At 43.6% G+C, this 12,373-nt stretch overlaps 1 long non-coding RNA gene across 1 annotated transcript in view; it reads right to left on the reverse strand.

Moving 5' to 3' along the window:
• The window catches only part of LOC106732825 (uncharacterized), a 54,870-nt gene extending 42,729 nt beyond the window's left edge, over positions 1-12,141 (reverse strand). Inside the window, exon 1 of the long non-coding RNA XR_016349240.1 lies at positions 11,027-12,141. This is a non-coding gene — a long non-coding RNA (uncharacterized LOC106732825). The remainder of the gene's footprint in view (positions 1-11,026) is intronic.
• Positions 12,142-12,373: the final 232 nt, after the last annotated feature.

The raw sequence follows: 12,373 nt of genomic DNA on the forward strand, positions 1-12,373 counted from the left end.
TTCAAGAAAATAAATGTTACTAAAAGGAGGAGGGAGAAAAACTGTTCTTAATCACTGCGACTAGGAGAAGCAGCATTGGGCTTAAATGGCAGCAAGGGTGGTTTAGACTGGACACTAGGAAAAACTTGCTAGAGCAGTTGAGCATTGGAATACATTGCCTAGAGAGGCTGTGGCATCTCCATCACTGAAGATTTTTAAAAGCGGCTAGACAGACACTTGTCAGGGATGGTCTAGATCAGTGGTGCCCAAACTTTTTGGCATCACACCCCCTTTTTGATTTTGAGAAACCCTCATGCCCTCCCACCCCAAATAGCAGCAAAACTTGTTGAGAGAAAAAAAAAGAACTTACTGGGGCAGAAAAACAAAAATAGCAGCAAAATTTGGGGGGGGGAGGGGGCTGGATCACCTCATGCCCCCCCTGGAATTTCTTCATGCCCCCCCCAGTTTGGGAACCCATGGTCTAGATGGTACTTGATCCTGCCATGAATGCAGGAGACAGGGCTATTTGACCTCTTGTGGTCCACTCCAGTCCTATCATTCTATGATAGGTTCATCTCCCATGTACTGTAATACTTTTGTTTCCATTTAGTGTGCAGATGCTGGTGGCCTCTGATACACAGATCAAATCAGATGATTGGGTGGTCCCTTCTGGTCTTAAACTCTTTGACCACTAGAGATGGTTTGATGCCTTATTCTTTTCTAAAGCCATAAGGCCAGGGACTTTGTACATGTCCTGGACAGATTATGCTGACTGGCCTCTGCAGTAATAACAATCCGAGCATCATGAAAAGAACAGTTAGAAAATACGTGTCAGTGAGTCTGAAAACCCGATGGGCGCTGATTCATGATAGTTGCATCAATGGGATGCTGAAGAGTCGAGGCACAAAGGCAGAGACTGGCTCACCTCCTCCTAGAACGATAATGCGGTTCTATGACTTGCTAGACACCCTTAGTTACATTATCAGTCGGGCTTTGAGACTGGAAATTTGAGGCACCTCCTCAGTGTCTTTTGGGGCCATTAAACAGACAGGTACCTCCTTTTCCTTCCTGTGGCACCAGGCAGTGGGTTGCGAGCAATCACTGTGTCTTCAGAAGAGTCAGGAAATGGCCACTGTCTCCTGCAGGCAGCCAGAGATAGAGGAAACACTCCACCCTCTGTTGCCATCAGCTATTAAATTTCCAGGATGCACAGTGCTCTCAGCAGCCAGGGGAAAGGCACCTGCTCCTCTTTGCTCTGTCTGAGCAGGTTCCAGCTATTAAGCTATTGTCTCTCCCACATATTCCAAAGAAAGTGGGAATTGTGGAGCAATGAGTCTAGCTGTCAGTCCCTCCAAGAAGATGAGAAAGCCAACCACTTGGAGCTTCTCAAAGACCCCAGATGATACTAGGGAGAGGGACAAGGAGGGATCAGCTGACAAACATAAGAAGAAATCACTGGTAAGTGTCATGGGTGGAGGCTCTGCTGGTTGCAGCTGGGGTAAGAAGACAGCAACCTACTTCCACCCAATGTCCTAGGACATGGACTGACATTTTTGGTCCTGCTAGAATTTGAACCCACTCAGACGATTGCACCATCTTGGCTAAATGTTTTACACAACCCCCTGATCAGACATCTGTCCTGTCCCATACTAATGCACAACACTTGCACGGTCATGACAGGGAGGCAAGTCTCATTAGTCTTCTAATTTTTTTTTCCCATGGGGAAGCAGCAGGAAACCAGCTGTGAAATAAAACCTCCTCAATCCAACAGCAAACGTCAAAACTAGAGGGAAATATTTTTTTTTTTTCAACGGGAAAGTTTGTGTAAAATTGACCCTTGGTCAAAGCAGTTTAGATTTCTTGGTAAGGTACTCCCCATAAATCCTGGAGGCCGGTATGCTGCTTTATCTTGCTGGGCTTGTAAACCTTTGATCTTTAAATTACCACTATGACCCTAGAAATTCTTGCTCATAAGGAGAGAGTAAACATCTCTAGGGCCTAGGGATTTTTAAGCCACATACTGATTTGGATTATCTCTGACCACTAAGGAGTCAAAGAGTTTCAGAAACTAACGCTATAAAACACAGCATCTATCAAATCATTCAACAGAGAAAATCCAAAAAATTTTTCCTCCTTTTTACTCAGTCCTTACTGAAGCAAAAGGCCTGCCTGAAGTCAATAAGGAATTGCACCATTCACTTTTCATTGGTTCTACGTACTGAGCATATTCAGCTACAGATACAAGAAAATCTATACCAGTGGTTTTCATCCGGGGTACCCCTGAGGGCATGCAGAGGTCTTCCAGGGAGTACATCAACTCATCTGTTGCCTAGTTTTACAACAGGCTACATAAAAAGTACTTGCAAAGTCAGTACAAACTAAAATTTCATCCAGAAATGACTTGTTTATACTGCTCTATATCCTGTACACTGACAAGTAAATATTTATATTCCCATTGATTTATTTTGTAATTACACTGTAAAAAATGAGAAAGTAAACAATATTTCAGTAATAGTGTCATGTGACACTTTTGTAATTGTATGTCTGATTTTGTAAGCAAATAGTTTTTAAGTGAGGTGAAAGTTGGGGGTTATGCAAAACAAATCAGACTGCTGAAAGGGGTACAGTCATCTGGAAAGATTGAGAGCCACTGGTCTATACAAACTCAAAAGACAGTGACAATGCACCATAGCGGTAAGAGAGTCAAGCAATAAGCCATCAGTAGGGTTATCTGGGGTTGGTATAGCATGAGCTAGAGATGCTAGAACTAGACATGCAGGAAGAAACAGACATCAGTTCTTTTCCAAAGACCACACTACTAAGCACAGTGTGTTGAGCTAGGGAAAAGAGTCATCTTGATCCAAAGTCCATTTGTGAGTTTAAGATTTTGTTCTGCCCAATTGCCATTTAAAATTTCATTTTTTGACATTTGCCAAGAAGGGACCAGCAAGCTAAACAATTTTAACCGCAGAAGCGATTATTTTCAGCACCTATTTTAAGGGCTGAGTTTTGTTTTTACAACCATCATTCTGCCCTAGCTTCCCCCTGAAAACACTCCTCTCCTCCCCAACATTTCATAATTTGAATAAAGGGCAAAAGCACCAGCAGTTTCAAGTGCAAAAGCCCTCGATGGGAATTTGTTTAACTTTCAGGAATAACAACTTCTGGCATAGCAGAAAATGAAGAGTGCATTAAGCAAAGCTGTCATTCACTCTTAGGTGTGGAATACTGCAAGCGAGAAGGAAACTGCTAGTCACAAAACATGAAGCTTTGCACTTCAAGTAGCTTATTTACTATGAAAGGTACGAAATATGACAGTGTTGGATTCAGCAGATTATTTTCTCCACATATCAATGGGAGCTGCTAATGGAATCCATTGTGTTATGCCAACTGAATAAAATTTCCCATTTCTTTGGGTGCCTCTGCCTTGGCTCGTCAGCTAGCTGAGTTTAAACACAGTCCCATGTAGACTGCTTTCTAAGAGTATTTAGCCACTCATTGGTTAGAGTTATGTTTAAAAAAATCACACCTGAGGCTCCAGGCCTCATTCAGAAGTAAGTCTATCTAGAGCACAATTTCCAAACATATGTCTTTTCTACACACCAGCCCTGCAAACAAAGCCCAGAATGTGAAAGTCAAACAGTTGTTTCCGGCTCACAACAGACAAAGCTCCTTCATATATTAAGCATTTTCTAGTGACTGAGCAGCATATCTCCCAGAGAGGGTATGTTGGCCTTCGGATGAGATTCCTCACCAGAGAACAAAAAACGTGGAGGTATCAACTATGACAATGTTTCTCAACCAGTGGGACAAGTGCCCTTAGGGGTACTCGAGAGAAGTCTGGGGCGGGGTACGTCAACACGACTGAAATTTGGAGAAAGCTGAATTTTTGTTTTAAGTTTTACAGCGCTTTATTATTTTTGTACTTTTTATACCCAAAAATTTCATCACCTACCTGGCTACGATTAAGTTGTTTAAACAAATATGTTGTAATGATAGAAAAAAATTGTGTGTCTGAAAACAGTAGGTACTGGGGGTACTTAGAATTATTTTGTTGTTGAAAAGGGGTACTTTATTTTAAAAAAGGTTGAGAAGCACTGAACTATGGCAAAGCAGAAGGCCCAAAAAACCCAGAGAATAGCCTACATGATCTAAATGTTTCACCATGACACATCGTTTGCATGGAAATTATTGTGTGATGAAAGTTAGGTATGTTAGGTATCTTTTTTAATCAGCCTTAGAATCACACACAGGGCGAAGAGCTATCCCTCACTGATTATTAACAGCCATAAGAACATAAGAACAGCCACACTGGGTCAGACCAAAGGTCCATCTAGCCCAGTGTCCTGTCTGCCAACAGTGGCCAATGCCAGATGCCCCAGAGAGAGGGAACACTACAGGTAATTCTCACGTGATCCCTCTCCTATCACCCATTTCCAGACAAACAGAGGCTAGGGACACCATTTCTACCCATCCTGGCTAATAGCCATTGATAGACCTAACCTCCGTGAATCTCTCTAGCTCTTTTTTGAATGCTGTTAAAGTCCTAGTCTTCACCACATCCTCTGGCAAGGAGTTCCACAGGTGGACTGTGCACTGAGCAAAGAAAAACTTCCTTTTGTTTGTTTTAAACCTGCTGCCTATTAATTTAATTTGGTGACCCCTAGTTCTTATATTGTGAGAATAAGTAAATAACTTTTCCTTATTCACATTTTCCACACCAGTCATGATTGTACAGACTTCAATCATATCCCCCCTTCGTCTCCTCTTCTCTAAAATGAAAAGTCCAAGTCTTTTTAATCTCTCTTTTTAAGCCCAACCAAACTCTGTCTCAGTCAGCTTCTAAAATCAGGCAGCGTGCCTCACAATGCTTCACTGCATAGGGACATCTTCCCCTGGGGACTTTAAGGAATGTTTTTGACCCTTTTATCTCTAAAAGTTGAGCTACAACTCTACACAGTGGGGCAAAAATTAAAAATTTGGGTCATGCCTATGGTTTTCCATTAACTGTTATAATCCCCACAGGAAACACTTAGTAAGAGACAAAAAATATTGCTTTGTATCTTCTCTTTACACTGCCTCTTTCTAATATTATTAAGTATTGCTGCCTTTGGCCACTGATTATTCAAAAACGAACAATCCTGCTTTGCAATACACAGAACAATGAATTACTTGCAAACTTCAATATGCCCCGTTAGCATTCATATGGGAAGATTACACCCCAGGAATTACATTTCGATCCTAGTTATAGGATTTAGACTGGTTGAGAGGGGCCCAATGCCACATGGGAATTTGCTTTTAATAGCAGGACACTGAAGACAAAAAAACATGCCTTTCCCAGTAGCCACGGTGTCTCTCCTTTCCCAAGAGCCTGAAGCAATTTTGAGTCGGAAATTGAATAGGAGTAAGAGGTCAGATGGGCAAAGGGGAGAAACAGGATTAATAGAGAGGTGAATAAAGAAAAGCACGACCAGTAAATGATTGCTCCTTTTAATAGAGACACCCTCTGCATCAGGGCAAATCCAGTCTCCCAAAACACCACCCTCATCTAAATTTTATGCCCCCCCCCCACTAGGACCACCAGGGTTGATTTTTCACTGCATACCACCTTGTGCGGTCCTCTGAGGCTAGATCCACTAGGGAACTTAACAGGACCTAGGATTCAGACACTCCATCAGTTTCAGAACTTTGGATCTAGCTCATGTCCCTGTGCAAAAAGGCTGTAAAATGCTGCCAGTGGAGTGAGGTACCAGACGGGGCGAGGGAGGGTTCAGATTTGGCAGCATTAGCCACACACTTCACTCGAGGCAAAGAAGAATTGGGGCCATTGCCTCATCTTGCTTCTCGCCCCACCCCAGAGCTCAGCCTGTCCTCAGTCCAGAACCACACTGGGAAGGCAATGAGAGCAACAGTGCTGGGGGGGGGGGGCTTTTTAAACTGTTCAGTAAATGCAAACCAGCAAGGAGGGAAGGCAGGGGAAGACAAAGAGATAGGGAAAAGAAAGTGGGGGAGGAGAGCCCCTGCTAATTTCCTCCTCACATCCCCTCTCCATTACCATCTCCCGGCTCCTCCTGCCACGCTCTGAAAGTCAAGTGGTATTGTGAAGAGGATACACCTGCAATTTAAAGTGCAGTTTTCCTCCTGAGAGGTATGTGAAAATGCCACTGTCGTACTCACAGCCTGTGAGACCGACTCTGGAAAAAGGCAGATTCTGCTTTATTTTTACCATCATCAACACTGAAGAACCAACAGTGCCCAAGGGAGACTGAAACAGGAAGACAAGGGCTGCTGGCACTAGCCAAGGAGGTGGGGCAGAGCCTGGTCTACCCACACCAAAGAGAGGCGAGAAAGCACTCCCTCTGCTTGTAGCAGAGGAAATGAACTATGCACCCCCCTTTGCCAGCCCTTTCTTTAACTTCTGAAAGAAACAGCTTTGGGAGAGTGAACCGGGTTCTCTTCCAAACCACACAGCATCGGAGCACAACAGCACTTCAGGCAGGTTGTTGGAGCCCCTTTGCCCTTCCCCATCAGAATCTGAATAACAGGGGTAGGGAGGGTCTGTGATTCCCGAGAAAAAGAGAGAGAGAGAGAGAGAGAGAGAGAGAGAGAGAGAGAGTGTATATATATATGTGTATGTTTAAATAATATACTTAAAAGAGGGTTAATTGGTCTCCTGGGAGCTATAAGGAACTTATTAGATTCCTCTATGTGAGGGCTAATTACTAAGCCTGAATTATTCTTTTTCTTTAGGAGAGGAATCTCAAAGGTCCTTATTAAAACCTACAAACATTCTGAAGAATGATGGCATTAGAATTTGTTCAAGTGGCTCACAATCCAGGCCAAACAGGGAAGTTGTACTCAGCCCTTGAAAAACCAACAGGCATCACCTAAGCTTGATTTATCTGCGTAGCACCCAGCTGTGACAAGGGTAAACAGGAATCATTGCATTGGATACCTCTAGCTGGAAATATGATATATCAGATTCTTCTCTTAAAAAATCAGTGCGCCTTTTTTTCTAAAGGTGAGAAAAATTCACATATTTGCAGTGTTCTGGTAGGGGCCATTTCACAAAAGGTCCAGCTCCAATACACGATTCAAGCTGATTAGTTTCTTTCTGCTATGATTTTACAGAGTTAGACTCTTTGGGCAGTGAGTAAAAATTGACAAGCGATCACAAATAGTTCTATGGGATTTCCTGGTCCGGCTTGAAGGCTGGAGGACTTTGCAGGGGAGCATGTAATCTGGCTTCTCAGTAGTCAGTCAGCAAAGGACCAGCCTAGAAGATGATGGGATGCCATAGACAGCAGTCTGCTTTGTCTCTCTGGTTTTGGTTCTTGTGTGTTAAGGTTATGGATTATGGGGTTATGATGTTACAACCTCCCTGAAAGGGTGTGGTGTTCTTTATCTGATGTCCCTGCATGAATGCAGCAAATAGAACAGGCGGGAGCATCACTTTGGAAAGATAAAGACACCTGGGCCACCAACAAATGGATTCCAAACATGATTAACCTGGGTCTGGCCTGAGACAATGTGATGCCCAAGAGCAAGTCTGAGACTTGCGACTGGCAAAAGGCCGTTCTGCTAAGAAAGGAGTTCCTCTTGTTTAGCCCTCATCCCACCAGTAGAGCATGGCGGACAGCGGAGGGGCACATTTTGCAATGACAAGCTTAGTATTATTTTGTTTGACCCATATTCTTCATTGCCTGTGTCCTTTCTTCACTATGCCAATGAAATTTGCTCTCACAAGAAAGTCTGAACTCCATTTAACTATTAAATGGAGCCATTCCTTACTCACGTATCTAGAAGGGACTTGTCCGAGAAGACTGAGTCAAAAGTGAGGCTTCAGCACCTCCTCAAAGGGAAAGGAGTTGCAATTCTGCCTCGACAATTAGAATGGCAGGCCTGGTGTGGGTTCAGAGTGAGCCAAATGACATGAGCAGCACCAGGATCTGTTGCAACCTGTGTGCTGAGTGATTTTAATCTGTGATCTATATGGTTTGCTGAACTGATATCCATAGAAAATGAAGTCCTCTATCCACAATTCTGGTACGGCATAGGCCAGGGTCATGATGTGTCTCAACACTGATCTGCAGGATCCAGAATTTAGTGATGCAGACAATTATAAAAAACAAATCACAAAATGCTTCTAATTAGAGCTGCAAAAGATCTATAAGGTGAACTCACTCATTCCGCAATCAGCGAGTGTGTGATGACCAGGATAAAGCTGAGGCTGTATATAATTACAACTTTCAACTCACTGTGTAGTCAGACTCTATACAAGGTTTTCATACATATGCAACATTTGGTAAGTGGTAAATTACTACGGCAGCCAGCCATGGTTTTGCCCATCCCAGAAGCCTTGTGCCTTCCTATAACAAGTTTCTAACAGTTATTTTGCTGTGACTAATCTGACAAAGCATGCCATCTTAACTAATCCAGGTGGGCTTATATACACAGAGTGCATTGGCCAACCTGTGGCTGATGCCAGTCCAGATGCTCTGTGCCTTCTTGTGGTCCAATGAACAGGGCACTGGACTGGTAGCTCAGAGCCGGGTTCTAATCACAGGCTGATACTGGGTCATCAGTGCAGTAAGTCAGTTCATCTCTTTGTATCTCATTTTCATCACCTGCACAGACAGGGGCAATGATACTTTCCTTTGTAAACCACTGTGAAGTCTAACATCTCTACCTTACGGTCAGGAATTTTCACTGAACTACTGATGGTGGATATTTTGCAGGAGTAATGGCTAGGGATGTAAAATCCCATTTAATTGGTTAAATGACTAAATGCCACAGGCAGGGGCTGCTCCCAGCCCCACACAGGGACTATTGCCATCACAGCTCGTAGCCCTTGTGCGGTTGCTGCTGCAGCTGCCCCTGACGGCTCCCACGCAGGGCTGCCAGGGCTGGGCTGTGGGTGGGGAGCTGCTTCCTGGTACCAGGTAATTGTTTAACTGACTATCCGTTAACATCCCTAGAAATGGAAAGTGAATTTCATATTTCTAATGGAGAGTTCTCACTAGAAATCTGTTAACCATTATGCTCACTCAGCCACGAAACACAACATTAGAACTTCATGTGTGTCCAACCAGAGCACCCGGAATATCAAATTGTGACTATTCAGTTTTCAAAGTGATACTTATTGGAGTCTGTGTTCAGCCCGTAGAATGCCATCTGTTAGTGCAAAACACACAATTGCAAACAAAGCATCTCTTCACCAACAACTTTTCACTGGAAAAAATGGCTACATTCAGTAGGTACATATAATTTCCAGTTCTCTAAGTGTTCATGATCAGTAAGGCTCTGACAAAGACTCAGAAGTAAATATGGGTGGCAGAGATAGAACAGAACTCAGAATTCCACATTCTATGCCATAACCAGGTAGTCTATCCCCTTCCTTCCCACCTGTGTGGGGAGAATTATTTCTGAATCCAGTAAATCCTCTAACTGGGCACAACCTTCATAAAAACTGGACTGTGCTCATTAACAATGACCCATTTGTAAGGAAACTCACCCAAATAAACTGTTGTGGAAAATACCCTTGTATTTTGTGAATGGCTTTAAAAATAAGCAACATACAAAAGCACCACAATGTTTAAATGAAGTTGGCTTTAAAAAAAATCCATCATAGAATATAAATGCTGCCTGAAGTAACCAATGGACAGAAAACTGGGGTATGTTTTGCTAACAAAAACCAATTCAGAGTCATTAAAGACTGTACATGTGACTAAGTTGTAGACAACACCAGCTATCACATTTCAATCCCTATAGCAATTGCTTTGTGCATTTCATTTCGGTCTTTCAACCTATGTGTACAACACAAGGGCCTATTTTTTAAAATAAGAATACCACTGACTCATGAGCAGAACTGACCCAGTTGAAGACCTTCATCAAAACCACGGCACTGGACTTAAAAAAAGGAACACGTTTTAAAGCATAAATCATCTGCTGACAAAGCTAGAAATTTCTTTCAGTCGCAGTCAATCACTCTTGACAAAGCAGAAACACACAATTTTCTCCTATGTGCTGGAGCTATATAACCTTCCAAAATACCAGTTCCAGTAACTTTATACTCCCTTAACTGCTCTCCAGTATCACTGCTCAAGCACTAACTTAGCAGCACACTGCCAAGTCAAACGTCACCCAACATTTAGTTTTAAACTTTAAAGTGACAAGAAATATTTTCATGGCTTTTGAAAAGATTCTTTAGTACCTTAGGTGTCAAAGTAAGGAGGCAGGCAGGCCCTCCAATTTGCTTCCTTCAGGAAGCCCTCTGTCCTTCCAATAGCTTTGGCTGGAAAATTGACTAAACCTGAAAATTGCCACATTTACTGACGTCAAAGATGACTCTTTCCACAGAGACTAGTAGTTACTGCCCCTGCACAGGCTGGAGTACACCAAAGACCTATGGAAGGAATAACACGCCAGCTGTACCTCAAAGTCAGAGGCAAGGACTGTGGATGCTTCAGCAGCTAGGCCTTGCCTGCTCAGTCCCAGTAACCAGACTCAGAGCTATGGAAAAAGTCTCTTACTAGGCCTGGCAGGAAAGGAACAGGTTGCAAACAGCTTAGGTACTGTGGCTTAACCAATTAGTATTCAAAGGGCACAACAGCGGTTCTTGCTTGCGCCCCTGGGTCAGTTCAAGTGAGTCAGGACTCTTCAAGCTTAGTGCCCGAAGTGCCTTCTGCAGTCAGGCCAGTCTCTATTAGCGAAGCAAAATGCAGGACAATGTAGCACTTTAAAGACTAACAAGATGGTTTATTAGATGATGAGCTTTCATGGGCCAGACCCACTTCCTCAGATCGGGTCTGGCCCACGAAAGCTCATCACCTAATAAACCATCTTGTTAGTCTTTAAAGTGCTACATTGTCCTGCATTTTGCTTCAGCTACCCCAGACTAACACGGCTACATCTCTATCACTATTCTATTAGCGAAGGCACTTTCAGGCTTCCAGACCAAGCTTAGTCATTGTCTTTCACTGGCACCCCTCTGCACAGACTCCTGTCTAACTGGTGCTGCCCCTGCCCCAGAAGCACCAACACAAACCTGCAGCTAGGTGGGATGTCTGACAGTCACAGCCTGTTCCACGTGGGACTCTGCAGATAGGCCCTGGGGGATCTCCTCTCCATCCAGCTTCTAGCACTTCCTGGGTAGCCATGCAGCTGCCCCTTCCCAGGAGAGCCCAGTCACTTCCTGGGTCAAGGCCCTTCCCTCCCACCTAGCTGGGAAAAGGGATTCACATGTGGAAAAGAGGCTGATGGGAGTTGTAGTCCGCCACTTAGCAGGCTCACCACAGGCTGAAGAAAGTGCAAACTGTTTTTGAGTGGCAGATGATTTAAACCGTTACCTGCGTTTGAAATTTCAACTGCTCCCAGCGTCTTTTTGTCTCCCTTTAGTGCACTTAGCTTACTGCACCTTCTAATCTTCCAAGTGCTCTGAAAACTCATCTGCCAAAATATAGAGTCGAAGAAACCAGAAACTGTAAAAGAAAAATAACAGTAGCCCGTCCTACTTTGTTGGCAAATCCAGTGCTGTGCATGTGCACTTCAAAGTAAAATTGCTCAGCCACTGATTATAAATATAACACTGAGCTATTTTCAGTGTCCAACCTGAGAGACATAGGGTTGCCAGATAGTTTCAACAAAAATACCGGACACACTTGACGTTACATCATAATCTACATTACATCTTATTTAGAAAATACCGGACATTTATATTTTCTCAGTTATATTTTCTCAATTTGTTTCCCGAACAGAAAGCTCAAATACTGGACTGTCTGGTTCAAAACCGGACACCTGGCAACTCTAGAGAGACATGTAAGCATTATCCAAACAAGAAGGCATGAAAATCACTGATTGCACTCTTGCACTAAGGAAATATGGCTAGAACATTTTGAGAATACTGATGGTACAGTCCTGTCCTGATGCTAGGGCCCGAGCCAAAGCGTACCAAAGTCAATGGGCATTTTCTATTGCTTTCAGTGGACTTTACTTTAGACCCACATGTGCTAGAGCAAATACCTTCACACCTGTTCCCACAGTAGTTTATTCCTTGCTATGTAGCCATTTTGCTGTGAAGGAGTCAGCATAAAGTCTCTTCCCAGCCTAGGGTTGCCAGGTGTCCGAAAAGGCAAAAGGACCCAGATAGTCCAGTATTTTCGCCTCCTGTCCGGTAAAAAAAAAAAATAAAAAAAATCAGAAAATACCAGACAGTCTGGTATTTTCTGATTTTTTTTCCCTGCCAGGAGGCGAAAATACCGGACACCTGGCAACCCTACGACATACTCAGCAACCGGGCCCAGCCCTCAAACCCCCGCCGGGCCCTCCCGGACCCCCACTTACCTGGTTCTGCAGGGGCTTGTCTTGTGGCTGGAAAGAAAAACAAAATGACCAC

Source organism: Pelodiscus sinensis, chromosome 3 (assembly GCF_052426305.1).
Source record: "Pelodiscus sinensis isolate ZL-2025 chromosome 3, ASM5242630v1, whole genome shotgun sequence".
In the NCBI taxonomy this organism is placed as follows: Eukaryota; Metazoa; Chordata; order Testudines; family Trionychidae; genus Pelodiscus; species Pelodiscus sinensis.